Source organism: Stomoxys calcitrans, unplaced genomic scaffold (assembly GCF_963082655.1).
Source record: "Stomoxys calcitrans unplaced genomic scaffold, idStoCalc2.1 SCAFFOLD_73, whole genome shotgun sequence".
Lineage (NCBI taxonomy): Eukaryota > Metazoa > Arthropoda > Insecta > Diptera > Muscidae > Stomoxys > Stomoxys calcitrans.
Window position 1 is genome coordinate 7,413 of NW_026739237.1, and position 16,508 is coordinate 23,920.

Below are 16,508 nucleotides of genomic sequence, written 5' to 3' on the forward strand. Positions count from 1 at the left end.
ATGGACCGATTTGAACTATTCGTAGCAGAGTTGTTGAATGTCATAACGAAACACAAATTTCAGCCAAATCGGATAAGAATTGTGCTCTCTAGCGGCTCAAGAAGTCAAGATCCCAGATTGGTTTATATGGCAGTGGCCTATTCCTATCCTTTAACTATTTCTCTTCGCCTTGTCTCATAGCCGTAGTGGTTGTCTTACAATTAATCATATCATGTGGAAAATGCGTTTTTATCAAAAACCTCAACATGTCCTGCGTTGTCATTGCTCCACTCCCATGTCGTCTGCTACACTCAAAAAATGTTGAACCTCAACACTAGTTAAAATGAACTTCCTATGGTCGCTTCGAGTTCAATAATTTCATTACAACTACGAAATTATTTTTACAGAGTATAAATTACATTTTTGTATGTTTCTCTTTCGAGACGAGCTCAATAATCGGAGATTGCAAATGGAAAAGGAAACCCAAAGATAGCAACACACACCAACCACGTTTCGTCTTTGGTAAGAAGACTTTTCAACCATATGTTGTATTTGAATCGTATTAATTGCGAAAACGCATCTATGATACAATTATTACATTAACCACGCTCGACAACCCTGTCTATTTGCTGTACTTTTTCCCAATGCATGTGCTTTTGTGTAATGACAGACTTTTTTCTGTGGCAATTAACAGTTATAAAATTATGCTTACTTCTGAGCATGTTAAAGTAAACTCAAGAAATACAAATTGGTAACATTTAAGATACATATATTGAACTAAAATTCCAAATTTCTTTGAGAAGGTCATTCAGTTTTAAGATTCAGATGAGGTATCGTCGACGATAATATGCTGTTGCATGGGACTTGGTTTTTTTTTTTAAATGACTGTTGGAAACCAGCAGCCTTTTTAATTAGGTGTTGTGTGTGGCTGCCGGCAAATGAAAAGTGAGCAAACCGGATACATTGAAAGGCCGGCTCACATGTAGTTATAGGCAGTGTTACCAACTTGGTCTCGGTCAAGTTAGTGCGGACACGTAGCGTGATTTTCCCTAGGGTAGTACAACGCTGAAGGAGAGAATGCTGCGGGTGAGAGGCGGAATGAGAGCGAATGAATGTTGGGGGACGCGCACGGGTAGCGGCCCTATAAAAGGCATAACGGCGGAAGATGACTATTTTAATAACCTTTTAATTTCGTCAAGAAACCGTTTTCTTTAATACCCACCAGACAAAAACAGTGTTCATTGCCGTACGGAAAAAGTGGAAAGTTTAAAATATAGTTAAATTGTAAACAGAACGTTTATTTTATTGATTGTGTGTTGCTTATACATATGTATTTTGTGCGTGCAAAACAATGTTAGTTATTATAACTAACGCTTAAATGTTAGGCATGTGTGTGAATGTTTTTTCTCTTTGTTGTTCCTTAAAGATATCGCCAAGTTCAAAGCTAACCACAACCAAGGCGAAGAAAATACTGGCTCCTCCAAGTATTGGCCTGGGGGGAAGTCGGTTAATGTTTTATGCCATAACCATTGATGCCAAAATTGCTAAGTTTAATGCCATGAATTGTTGATGCCAAAATACAGTCCGAAATTGCTAATACTGTGGTGAAACCAGCCGTATCGTGTTAGAAACCGAAGTGCCAAGGGAGCATTCTAATATGTGGTGATGAAACGGCGATTTTTATTACCTAGAATGAGACGAAATTAAATAACCTATAAGTATATGGCTATAAGGTAAAATAATTATTAAATACATATCTACCATAAAGTAATGCATAAAATATTAGATGAAGTGCGATTTTTAATCTAAAGACAAAAAAAAAAAAAAATACCTAAATTATTTATGTCGTTATCTTAAGTTGTGATTGTTTGTAGTTAATGTGCTAGTTGTAAGTTCAAGTTAATTTTTCTATTTTATTGTGAGGATTTTTTAACGCCAGGAATTGAGTGAGTGAGGTAAGGTTATCAAAGTATACGAAGGGAAGAATGATAGTGGTTTAGATTTCATGTATGGACTAAATGATGAGGTCCATTAAAACCAACTAACCGAGCTCGTTTAGGAAGGAGTAAATATCAGCAAATTAGTCAGATTTGGCAATTAAAGCAAACCCCCTTTTCGTATGTGATTGGTAGTCGAAATTAGTGTCTCACGTTAAGAATAACAGCAGGTGTTAAGATTTCCGTAAGCGTCTTCTTTAAATATGTTTAACGTTTAGGATTAAGTCCATTAACAATAAAAATAAATATTTTATGTTTGATTGTCTAGTATAATATGAATTGCTAAGTGTTTTTCTGTGAGAGAGGAATATGAGGTTGTAGGTTACAAATGAGGTGAGTGTTCGTGGATACGGGGCCCTTGGAGATATGTTGTTTTAGGACAAAAGGGTCAAGGTTGGGCGGGCAAAGTGTGGGAACAGAGAACACCAAGTTCCCGAGTCATGGCCGTGTAGTGTGTTGTCATTTTTCTGTGTGTTCGTGTATTCTTTCAATTCAGTAAGATTTATTGTTCGACCCCTAGGGCTGATGGTGGCAGGGTTGAGAACCCCCTGGATAGATATGCCCAGACTGAGCGAGTCGGAACCCCACCATAGCGCCGCATTAGGCGGATCCGCAACAATGCTTTTACCCATGTTTTGTAAAGTCTTGCTTATTCCAAAGAAATTAGTTTATGTAAAATTACTAACACCACCAGAGTTTTAAGTTGTTTCATCTATACATGAATTAACGTGTATTATTATTATCTCCCCGCTCATCCAGGGGTTTTCTTGGGCTGATCACCTTTGTCGAAGGGGACAAATATCTCCGGAAGACCACACTGTTGGAGTCGTAATCCTGTTGACATTTTCGCAATGTCTTTTATGCTTGGACAATCTTAATAGTATTGTTTAAGTCTTTTTTCTGATTAGTCTTCCGAATTTTGTACAGTTGGTTTTCATCTAATGTAATACAATCCTGAACCTCATCGATTTGATTTTCCGAACATACTGTCACATCTAAAACCTCTTCCCTAATCCTATTAACAAAGGTAGCGGTGTTATCAATGTTCAGTGTTATTAGATGGTTAGAAAACAATAATTCTCCCAGGGCTTGGCGCAGCTTATGTTGGTTGTACCCCACGAATTGTGGTGAGAGCTCGCATCGCACCCTATAAGTACCTCATTTCCTGACTGTTTTGCATTTCTCACAAGCCGTTGCAGCATTTAGTATTGGGTTGCCTAACAAGTAATTGCGGATTTTTCATATAGTCGGTGTTGACAAATTTTTTCAACGGCTTGTGACTCTGAAATTGCATTCTTTCTTCTGTCAGTTATAAGCTGTTACTTTTAGCTTGCTTTAGAAAAAAAGTGTGCGAAATTTTGTTTACATTTGTTTGTTTGGCGTCAATTTTAATATGGAGTCCACAAAGGAGCATTTTCGACATAAAAGGAAGATCTTAAAAGGAAGGCAGTGTTAAAATTGGTTTCGCAAATTCCGTTCTGTAGATTTTTCACTTAAAGATGAGCTACGTTCAGGTCGGCCAAATGAAGTTGATAATGACCAAATCAAAGCATTAATCGAATTGGATCGTCATGTAACTGAGCGTGAGATAGGAGAGAAGTTAAATATACCAAAATCAACAGTTCATTATCACATAAAAAGTCTTGGACTGGTGAAAAAGCTTGATATTTGGGTACCACATGTATTGAAAGAAATTTATTTAACAAACCGAATCAACGCTTGTGATATGCACCTTAAACGCAATGAATTCGATCCGTTTTTAAAACGAATCATAACTGGAGATGAAAAATGGATTGTTTACAACAACGTTAATCGAAAACGATCATGGTCCAAGCACGGTGAATCAGCTCAAACCACTTCAAAGGCTGATATCCACCAAAAGAAGGTTATGCTGTCTGTTTGGTGGGATTGGAAGGGTGTGGTATATTTTGAGCTGCTTCCAAGGAACCAAACGATTAATTCGGATGTCACTGTCAACAATTGGACAAATTGAATACAGCCATCTAGGAGAAGCGACCAAAATTGGTCAATCGTAAAGGTGTCATATTCCACCAGGACAACGCTAGACCGCACACATTTTTGGTCACTCGCCAAAAACTGAGTGAGCTTGGCTGGGAACTTTTGATGCATCCACCATATAGCCCTGACCTTGCACCATCAGACTACCATTTATTTTGATCTTTGCAGAACTCCTTATATTGTAAAATTTTCGGCAATGATGAGGCTATAAAATCGCACTTGGTTCAGTTTTTTGCAGATAAAGGCCAGAAGTTCTATGAGCGTGGAATACTAAATTTGCCAGGAAGATGGCAAAAGGTTATCGAACAAAATGGCAATTATATATTTGATTAAAGTTCATTCTAAGTTTTATTAAAAATGCATTTACTTTCTTTTAAAAAATCCGCAATTACTTTTTAGGCAACCCAATATTTATTTTTTTAAAACATAAATTTATAGATATGCTCATTAGGAGGCATGTATATGTGAGAAAATTCACATGTACATATTTGTGTTGCGTCTTTGGTTTTTCTTTGCATTGTAAAAAAAAAGTAAAATCCTTTAATTGTAGTACGTTTTCAAATGCCTCCGCTTTATTAATAAGAAACAAATAAAATCGTGCTAAGTTCGTCCGGACCGAATATTATAAACCCTCCAACATGGATCGCATTTGTGTAGTCATTTGTCCGGTATCTCTTTATAAGCAACCAAAGGATAATAGATAAGAATTCTCAGCAGAAAATATTGCACCCTCGGATGCAATAGTCTAAGTTAAAACTAGTGACATTAGCACGCACAGTTGCTTCCGGCATGCATGATTTTTGTAGGCGATGTCCTACTTAAATGCAATTGTTAAAGATCCAAAATTTGCTTCTTGTTTAACTTCAAAAATGCAAATGAATGGTTTCAATGAAAACACTGTTTTCTGCGATTAATGCCCCAAAAAATAAATAATTTGTATACCCTTCACCAATACTGTGGTACAGGGTATTAAAACTTAGTACATTTGTTTGTAACACCCAGAAGGAAGAAAGATAGGTCCATTGATAAGTATACCGATCGACTTAGAATCACTTTCTGATCCGATTTAGCTATGTCCGTCTGTCCGCGTTAATTTGTGTACAAGCTACAGGTCCCAGTTTTCATCCGATCGTCTTAAAATTTGGTACGGACATGTTTTTCGGCATATAGACGAAGCCTATTGAAATAGGAAAAAATCGTTTTAGATTTGGATATAGCTCCCATATAAATGTTCGTCCGATTTGCAGTAATAATTCAATAAAGTGGTCATTTGTCAACCAATTCTCTTGAAATTTGGCAGGAAGGATTTTCTTATTACTCCGGACATTATTCCGTTTGCAACACATCGAAATATCCATTTCCGACCCTATAAAGTATACATATTCTTGATCAGCATACAAACCTAAGACGTCCAAACCTAACCTGTCCGTCGGTCTGTTGGAATCGTGCTACAGTCTTCAAAAATAGAGATATTAAGCTGAAACTTTGCACAGAATCTTTTTTTTGTCCATAACCAGGTTAAGTTCGAAGATGGGTTATATCGGACTATATCTTGGTATAGCCCCCATTTAGACCGATCCGCCGATTTTGGGTCATAGGCCCATTAAAGCCACATTTATTATCCGATTTTGCTGAAAATTGGGACAGTGAGTTGCGTTAGGCCTTTCGAAATCCCTCGTCAATTTGGCCCAGATCGGTCCAGATTTGGATATAGCTGCCATATAGACCGATCCTCCGATTTAGGATCTTGGGCCCATAAAAGCCACATTTATTATCCGATTTTGCTGAAATTCGGGACAGTGAGTTGCGGTAGACCCTTCAAAATCCCTCGTCAATCTATTTACGGGCTTAGGACCATAAAAGCCACATTAATTATCCGACTAGCTGACCCGGGCCCGCTCCGCTGCGCCTTCTTTTACTTTATATGGAACAAAAGTTTCCTTGGAATATTTATTTTGGACAATTAAAGATCTTTTAATGATATACCATGTTAACTATACCAGCAGTTTAACAATATAAGTGCCTTTATCTGAATCCCACATGAATTTTATTGGTCTACGGATTTAAGTTTGGATGTTAGGTGTACTCCATTCTTAAAATACTTCATTGCAGCCCGGAATTCTCATGATGTCGGATTTAGTAGTGTTTTCGGGGGAGAGGTGGTCCCCCAGATACTTGTCCCTGAAAAAATATCAGCAAAATTCAGCAAATATGTCCGGTTTGGGGTATTGGCCCTAAAAACTATAAATATTTAATTCCACTCTCTTTAAGACCCAAATTGTTTTGGTGAGCAAATACATCCTATTTGGGGGTTGTTATGGTGGTGGGACGTCCCCTAGACAGTTGGTCCCTAATGTTGATATCAAATACGTGGTCTACTCCCACATAACTTTAACTGGAGCCCCATATTTCAATAGTCGGCAAACATGGCCGGCTTGGGGGTGTTTTGGGGGATGGGCGGCCACTCAGTGATTTGGCCTTGCAAATATACATCGGATTCGTTTTCCACTTTAAAAACCCTCTTATTTGAGCCTCATATTGCAATTGTCAGGAAATACTTACTATTTGGGTGGTGTTGTGTGGTTGGGGTGGCCCCATAGACACTTTTCCCGAATATTGATATAAAATTCGTGCTTTATCTATGGTCGCAAATTTGTCTCCTTCGGGTGATGTTTTTGGTGAGAGGCGGACCCCCAAACACTTGGTCCCACATTTGGATATCAGATTCGTATTCTATATTCAAATACCTTTTATTAAAGCCCCATATTCCCATGGTCAGTAAATAAGTGCAGTTTGGGGGGTGTTTTGTGGAAGGGGTGGACACCCAGAAACTTGGTTCCACATTTGGATATCAGATTTGTATTCTACTCGCAAATACCTTTCATTTGAGTCCAATATTGCCATGGTCGGTAAATATGTCCAATTTAGGGGTGTTTTGGGGCTTGGGGTGGTCCCCCTAGCACTTAGTCTGACATTGGATATCAGATACGTTTTCTTATCCTAAATACCTTTCATTTTAGTCCCCCTTCAGATATCAAAAATTTCACCACGGGGTCATTATGCACCATATGTGAAAATTTCAAGAAAATCGGTTCAGCCGTTTCTGAGTCCATAAGGAACACACAAACAAACAAACAAACACAAATTGATTTTTATACCCTCCACCATAGGATGGGGGGTATACTAATTTCGTCATTCTGTTTTTAACTACTCGAAATATTCGTCTGAGACCCCATAAAGTATATATATTCTTGATCGTTATTTTATGTCGATCTAGCCATGTCTGTCCGCCCGTCCGTCCGTCCGTCTGTCTGTCGAAAGCACGCTAACTTCCGAAGGAATAAAGCTAGCCGTTTGAAATTTTGCACAAATGCTTCTTATTAGTGTAGGTCGGATGGTATTGTAAATGAGCCATATCGGTTCATGTTTTGATATAGCTGCCATATAAACCGATGTTGGGTCTTGACTTCTTGAGCCTCTAGAGGGCGCAATTCTTATCCGATTGGGATGCAATTCTGCAAGACGTATTTTGTTCTGATATCCAACAACTGTGTCAAGTATGGTTCAAATCGGTTTATAACCTGATATAGCTCCCATATAAACCGATCTTGGGTCTTAACTTCTTGAGCCTCTAGAGTGCGCAATTCTTATCCGATTGGAATGAAAATTTGCACGACGTGTTTTGTTATTATATCCAACAACTGTGCCAAGTGTGGTTCCAATCGGTCCATAACCTGATATAGCTGCCATATAAACCGATCTGGGGTTTTGACTTCTTGAGCCTCTAGAGTGCGCAATTCTTATCCGATGGGAATGAAATTTTGCACGACGTGTTTTGTTATGATATCCAACAACTGTGCCAAATATGGTTCAAATCGGTTCATAACCTGATATAGCTGCCATATAAACCGATCTGGGGTTTTGACTTCTTGAGCCTCTAGAGTGCGCAATTCTTATCCGATGGGAATGAAATTTTGCACGACGTGTTTTGTTATGATATCCAACAACTGTGCCAAATATGGTTCAAATCGGTTCATAACCTGATATAGCTGCCATATAAACCGATCTGGGGTCTTGACTTCTTGATCCACTAGAGGGCGCAATTATTATTCGATTTAGCTGAAATTTTTCATGAGGTCTTTTGTTATAACCTTCAACAACTGTGCCAAGTATGGTTCAAATCGGTCCATAACCTGATATAGCTGCCATATAAACCGATCTGGGGTCTTGACTTCTTGAGCCACTAGAGGGCGCAATTATTATCCGATTTAGCTGAAATTTTGCATGAGGTCTTTTGTTATAACTTTCAACAACTATGCCAAGTACGGTTCAAATCGGTACGACGGATCCTCTCATGACCATCAACATACGTGTTTATTATGGTCTGAGTCGGTCTTAGCCCGAAACAGCTCCCATATAAATCGATCGCTCTATTTTACTTCTTGATCCCCCAAAGGGCGCAATTCTGACATTTTACACAGGTCTCCAACATATAGTATAATTGTGGTCCAAACCGGACCATATCTTGATATCGCTCTAATAGCAGAGCAAATCTTTTCTTATATCCTTTGTTTGCCTAAAAAGAGATACCGTGGTAAGAGCTCGATAAATGCGATCCATGGTAGCATAAATGCGATCCATAGCACGATTTAACTTGTTATATATAAGATGTTGCTGAAATTTAGGACAGTGAGTTGTGTTGGGCCCTTCAACATCCTTCATTAATTTGGCTCGGATCGGTCTAGATTTGGATATAGCTGCCACATGGACCGATACTCTGATTTAGGGTCTAAGGCCCATAAAAGGGGCATTTATTATCCGATGTCGCGAAATTTGGGACAGTGAGTTAAGTTAAGCTGCTTGACATACTCCTGCATTATGGCACAGACCTGTTCATATTTGGACATAGCTGCCATATAGACTGATCTCTCGGTTTTAGGTTTTGAGCCCATAAAAATTGCATTTATTGTCCGGTGTCGCCGCAATTTGGGACAGCGAGTTGTGTTAGGCCCTTCGACATCCTTCTTCAATTTCACTTAGATCGATCCAGATTTGTATAATGCTGCCATATAGACAGATCTCTCGAAATCGGTCTATATGGCGAAACTTCTCTCTGAGAAGTTTGTTCGAAATCGGTTCATAATTAGATATTGCTTCCATATATATCTTCGTCAGATTTTGGGCAATTTTCAATAATGTTGTAATTTGTCAACCGTAGTTATTACAGGTTGAACATATTTGCTCGAAATTTAATACGGTTTGTTTAATAACCCATCTAAAAACATACGCCGAGATCGATCAAAATTGGTTCAGAATTGGATATAGCTCCCACTTTGTACTTATAGTATAGGTGCAGTGTGTAATTAAAAATAAATTCTCAATAACATAGAAAACTTAGTCTCAGATGGCGTTTCAAAAATAAATGAAATAAAATAAAAATATTCAAATTTAAATTCTGTCTCAAAAAAACTTTTAAGAATACTGCGTTAAAAGTATAAAACCACAAATTCAACTGAAGATATTAAACTCTCTTTGAAGCACGCGATCGTGTCAATCTCTCCAGCACAAAATGTTTTACTTGAACATCGTTCATTGAGCTAAAAAGACTATTAGCATACACAACCGCTGGTCAGAAGCAATATGGATGCAAAACAAATTCGTCTTAACCATACTTTGAAGCCATGTTTCATGCATACCCTAAGTAATAGATTGCTGCATTCAAAATGCGCATAAGTATGCTAGAAGATTTTAATATTGCTTCCAAGGCAGGAACAATTGGAGCTGTTTCAGCTATTTGGGGCATACTTATTTTGGATATTGGAGACCATAGTAAAAGTAATTGCTTATATGGGAGCTATATCGGGGTTTCGACATATTTTGGCAGTGCTTGGCACGTATGTTGAAGATTAAAGGAGAAGTCACTGTGCAAAATATCTGCCAAATCCGATAGGAATTGCGCCCTCTAGAGGCGCAAGAAATATAATTAGGATATCGGTTTATATGGAAACTATATCAAAACTTGGTCCGATATAGCCCACTTACAACAAAAAAAGACCTACTGCAATAGGATATAATTGCGCAAAATTTCAAGAACCTAGCTCCATTCCTTTGAAATGCTTTCGACAGACGGGTGGAAATGTCTAGGTCGACGCAAAAAGTCAAGATGACCAAGAATATATATACTGCATGGGGTCTTAGACCAATTCTTCGATGTGCTACAGTCAGAATGACGAAGTTAGTATACCTCATCCTTTGGTGGAGGCTATAAAAAACCACACTAACGAATATCCTTACAAAATAAGATTGTCTCCAAAACTCCCACAGTATATAAAATCTCTTCTTAGGCAAAAAAGGATATAAGAAAAGATTTGCTCTGCTATTAGAGCGATATCAATATGTGGTCCGGTTTGGACCACAATTAAATTATATATTGGAGACCTGTGTAATTATATATTGGAGACCTGTGTCCAAAACTCCCACAGTATATAAAATCTCTTCTTAGGCAAAAAAGGATATAAGAAAAGATTTGCTCTGCTATTAGAGCGATATCAATATGTGGTCCGGTTTGGACCACAATTAAATTATATATTGGAGACCTGTGTAATTATATATTGGAGACCTGTGTAAAATGTTATATATTGGAGACCTGTGTAAAATGATCGATTTATATGGGAGCTGTATAGGGCTATGGACCGATTCAGACCATAATAAACATGTATGTTGATGGTCAAGAGAGGATCCGTCGTACAAAATTTCAGGCAAATCGGATAATAATTGTGATCTCTAGAGGCTCAAGAAGTCAAGATCCAAGATCGGTTTATATGGCAGCTATATCAGGTTATGAACCGATTTGAACCATACTTGGCACAGTTATTTAATATCATAACAAAACACGTCGTGCAAAAATTCATTCCAATCGGATGAGAATTGCGCCCTTCAGAGGCTCAAGAAGTCAAGACCCAAGATCGGTTTATATGACAGCTATATCAGGTTATGGGCCGATTTGAATCATACTTGGCACAGTTGTTGGATATCATAACAAAACACGCAAAAAACAATACCAACCGACCTACACTAATAAGAAGTATTTGTGCAAAATTTCAAGCGGCTAGTTTTACTCCTTCGGAAGTTAGCGTGCTTTCGACAGACAGGCGGACGGACATGGCTAGATGGACATAAAATGTCACGACGATCAAGAATATATATACTATGGGGTCTCAGACGAATATTTCGAGTAGTTTATACGGGAGCTGTGTCAGTCTATAGACCTATTCACATAAGTTGAAGGTCATGGGAGAAGCCGTTGTACAAAATTTCAGCCAAATTGGATAATAATTGCTCCCTCTTGAGGCTCAAGAAGTCAAAATCCCAGATCGGTTTACATAGCAGCTATATCAGTTTATGGACTGATATGAACCATATTTGGCACAGTTATTGAAAGTCAACAAAATACCACATGCAAAATTTAAGCTAAATCGGATAAGAATTGCGTCGTCTAGTGGCTCAAGAAGTCAAGACCCCCGATCTGTTTATATGGCAGCTATATCAAAAGATGGACCGATATGGTCCATTTCCAACCCAATTGACCCACACTTATAAAAAGTATTTGCGCAAAATTTCAAGCGGCTAGCTTTACTCCTTCGAAAGTTAGCGTGCTATCAACTGACGGACGGACGCACATGGCTAGATCGACTTAAAATGATATGACGATGAAGAATATATATACTTTATGGGGTATAAGACGAATTTTTATAGGAGTTACAAATAGAATGAATGAATGAAATTGTTCCCCTATCCTATTGTGGAGGGTATAAAAACACCAAAACAAAAGAGATGTAAGGTCTCGAGTGACCTTGCGTAATGGGCTTTGTGTGTTAACGTTGTATTTTATGAAATATTATTTAAATTTGATTAAGTTAAACCATTAAGCAGTTACAATAGAAAATCGTTACATTCAAGTAAATTTATTTTCAGAACTACATATTGTGTGTGTTTTGAAATGAACGCAAACGGGTATAAATGAATCCACCCACCTTTTACCATCGTACATCCGTTCGTAGTTTTCTACACCATCGGAAAAACAAACCAGATACATTCATCCCAAGAATTTATTGCACATACAATAAATAACTAACTTCAGGCTCCAGCTCTAGCTCCACGCTATTCACAGAGATGCCGTTGATAAACAATAACAACTTGAACATGCATTCGAAGCCCAACCAAGCCTAACCGAAGCAAAACGCTAGGGAACAGAACCAGACAATAAAAGCGATTTGAAAGAAATACGACATAAAAAGTTTAAATAAACTTTGGCAAATGCTACAACTGTGAATACAAAAGGTTTACTCAGCAGCGAAGGAACCGGCGATAGAGGTGTCGGATTTAGGGATCAGAGCAGCTAGGCGGTGAAAATTCAGAATAAATTACGGCAATTTATTGTTACTCAATCCACGTCAGGAGCAAATGACAGGCAGGAAATACAGTGAGTCGTATGTGGTAAAGTGGAAGATTTCCTTAGTTAGAGTCTCTCATAATTCGAAACAATAACACATTTGTCCTTATCGGTATGCGTTATGCCCATACCGCCTCATACAAAAGAAACTGCTACCAATTCCAATAAGAGTAAACTATATGGTTTTGTCAATAATTGCAATTTCCATGTCACATACCGAGTGAATTTAATATGCATATGTTTTTACGTCAACACAACAATAAAAAGGACACTTATACACTCATAGAAATTTGTTAGTAAATACGGCAAAAATGTTTGCTGTAACAGCTGAGTCTGCTGAAAATGGGACATCAAACATTTTCTGCTGTTTTCAAATTTTAAAAAGTTAAAAAAAGCTCAAATATGTCCTAAATATTTCAAAAAATGTATATTCCACCCTATCTTTCAATTTTATGAGCATATAACGTAATTATACCCACCACCGAAGGATGGGGGTATATTCATTTTGTCATTCCGTTTGCAACACATCGAAATATCCATTTCCGACCATATAAAGTATATATATTCTTGATCAGCGTAAAAATCTAAGACGATCTAGACATGTCCGTCCGTCTGCCCGTCTGTCCGTCTGTCTGTTGAAATCACGCTACAGTCTTTAAAAATAGAGATATTGAGCTGAAATTTTGCACAGATTCTTTTTTTGTCCATAAGCAGGTTAAGTTCGAAGATGGGCTATATTGGACTATATCTTGATATAGCCCCCATATAGACCGATCCGCCGATTTAGGGTCTTAGGCCCATAAAAGCCACATTTATTATCCAATTTTGTTGAAATTTTGGGTAGTGAGTTGTGTTAGGCCCTTCGATATCCTTCGTCAATTTGGCTCAGATCGGTTCAGATTTGGATATAGCTGCCATATAGACCGATCCTCAGAATTAGGGTCTTTAGCCCATAAAAGCCACATTTATTATCCGATTTCGCTGAAATTTGGGACAGTGAGTTGTCTTAGGCCCTTCGACTTCCTTCGTTAAATTGGCCCAGATCGGTTCAGATTTGGATATAGCTGCCATATAGACCGATCCTCCGGTTAAGGGTCTTAGGCCCACAAAAGCCACATTTATTATCCGATTTTGATGAAATTCGGGACAGTGAATTGTGTAAGGCCCATCGACATCCTTTGTTAATTTGGCTCAAATCGGTCCAGATTTGGATATAGCTGCCATATAGATCGATCCACCGATTTATGGTGTAAGGCCCATAAAACCCACATTCATTATCCGATTTTGCTGAAATTAGGGACAGTGAGTTGTGTTAGGCCCTTTGACATATTTTTTCAATTTGGTGGAGATCGGTTCAGATTTAGATATAGCTGCCATATAGACCGATTTCTTGATTTATGGTTTTGGGCCCATAAAATGCTCATTTATTGTCTGATGTCGCCGAAATTTTGAACAGTGAGTTAAGTTTAGCCCCTTGACATACTTCTGCAATATCGAACAGATCGGTTTAGATTTGGATAAAGCTGCCATATAGACCGATATCTAGGTTTTAGGTTTTGGGGCGATAAAAGACGCATTTACTGTCCGATGTCGCTGATATTTGACACATTGAGTTTGGTTAGGCTCTTCGACGTCCTTCTTCAATTTTCGGTCAGATTTGCATATAGCTGCCATATAGACCGATCTCTCGATTTAAGGTTTAGGGCCCATAAAAGAGGCATTTATTGTCCGATTTCGCCGAAATTTGGGACAGTGCTTTGTGTTAGGCTTTTCGACATGTTAATGCAACTTGGCCCAAATCGGTCCAAATTTGGATATAGCTGCCATGTAGACCGATATCTCGATTTAAAGTCTTGGCCCCATAAAAGCGCATTTATAATCCGATTTCACTGAAATTTGACACAGGGACTTATGTTCGGCTTTTCGACATCGTGTCGTATATATTTCAGATCGGTATGAGGTATATGAGTATAAGGTATGAAATTTTCACCGAATTTTGATGAAAGGTGGTTTACATATATACCCGAGGTGGTGGGTATCCAAAGTTCAGCCCGGCCGAACTTAACGCCTTTTTACTTGTTTTTTTTTTTCAATTTTCTACAATTTACTAATTTTTGATCGAATTTAAATAACAGCAGACAAAATAAATACTACTATTACAATTATGCTTTTAAACAAAAAATTAACTCCAAAAATTGGCAATTTTTATTAATTAATACACAGTGTTGGAGCCTGTTCCCAACTCTCCGGCCTTATTCCAAACAACTAGGGAGAATCAACAGCCTTGTAAGGGACCGAGATAAAATTGTGGTTGTCGATCACCTTCACTTGCTTCGCCAGGGGCCCTAGATCCTTTCACAAGCCTTTCTTTTTGCGGTTAAAATCATAAAAACAAGTCACTTTATTTCCAGCTTTATAATAATAGCTCAAGCTACGTTTGAACTTTTAGTGATGATAACTCCGCTCACTGTGGTGGATCTATCAACAATCTTGAACACTTCTCATATACCTGTTGTCAGAGATGGATAGTTTATTATCAACGGCTTCAAACAACGACCAAGGGACGGCCATAAATTCACATATACAAGAAATTTTGTGCACTTCCATCATTGGGTCCTTTACACCCAAATCCACCTAGATTAAATGGATTTATTCAAATGTTTTAAATTTGTAATTTAATATCAGCAGACATTATTTGCTGATATCAGCAGACTTATTTTTCTGGATGTATGCAAAATCAGCGACTGAATTACGTGTATGCATGAACGAGTAAAATTTTTCGAAAAATTATGTTTTGGCGTGACTGTATATTTTTTTTTTATCGAACTAACGATATTCCGTAGACATGAGCCCATTGATGTTAAGCTCCAAAAATAAAACAAGTAAAAACGTGCTAAGTTCGGCCGGGCCGAATCTTATATACCCTCCACTATGGATCGCATTTGTCGAGTTCTTTTCCCGGCATCTCTTCTTAGGCAAAAAAAGGATATAAGAAAAGATTTGCTCTGCGATTAGAGCGATATTAAGATACTGTCCGGTTTGGACCACAATTAAATGATATTTATGTTGGAGACCTGTGTAAAATGTCAGCCAATTCGAATAAGAATTGCGCTCTTTGTGGGCTCAAGAAGTAAAATAGAGAGATCGATCGAGATGGTCATGAGAGAATCCGTCGTACAATATTTCAGGCAAATCGGATAATAATTGCGACCTCTGGAGGCTCAAGAAGTCAAGATCCCAGATCGATTTATATGGCAGCTATATCAGGTTATGGACCGATTTGAACCATACTTGGCACAGTTGTTGGATATAAAAACGAAACACGTCGTGCAAAATTTCATTCCAATCGGATAAGAATTGCACACTCTAGAGGCTCAAGAAGTCAAGACCCAAGATCGGTTTATATGACAGCTATATCAAAACATGGACCGATATGGCCCATTTACAATACCAACCGACCTACACTAATAAGAAGTATTTGTGCAAAATTTCAAGAGGCTAGCTTTACTCCTTCGGAAGTTAGCGTGCTTTCGACAGACAGACGAACGGACGGACGGACGGACGGACAGACGGACGGACATTGCTAGATCGACATAAAATGTCCCGACGATCAAGAATATATATACTTTATGGGGTCTCAGACGAATATTTCGAGTAGTTACAAACAGAATGACGAAATTAGTATACCCCCCATTTTATGGTGGAGGGTATAAAAATGTTTGCTTTGAAAGCCTGAATTTGTTAATAAATCTAGGTTATGTTAGGTAAAAGAGGGTGCGTATTATAATCCGCCCCATAACACTATGGACACGTAAGCCAGTAATCGGCTTGTTGTGCGCTCTAATTACTAAAAAGTTACATTGAAAAAGAAAATCTATGTTAGGTACTCTGTGCTAATATAATTACAAAACACTTAATTGTTTTCCATACCACGCCCTAAGTAGATTCATGCCTGTATTGTGTCTAAATAACATACATTTATTACTGATAATATAAATTTGTTTATTTAGATGCATTATTCGGCAATGACATAGGATCGCTTCTATTGCTCAATTCTCTGC

The 16,508-nt window shown here is 38.0% G+C and overlaps 1 long non-coding RNA gene across 1 annotated transcript; it reads left to right on the forward strand.

The window, feature by feature from the left end:
• The first annotated feature begins 1,245 nt into the window (after window positions 1-1,245).
• On the forward strand, window positions 1,246-2,236 carry LOC131998408 (uncharacterized). The gene is made up of 2 exons (XR_009398681.1): window positions 1,246-1,332; window positions 1,406-2,236. It is a non-coding gene; the product is annotated as an uncharacterized LOC131998408 (long non-coding RNA).
• Window positions 2,237-16,508: the final 14,272 nt, after the last annotated feature.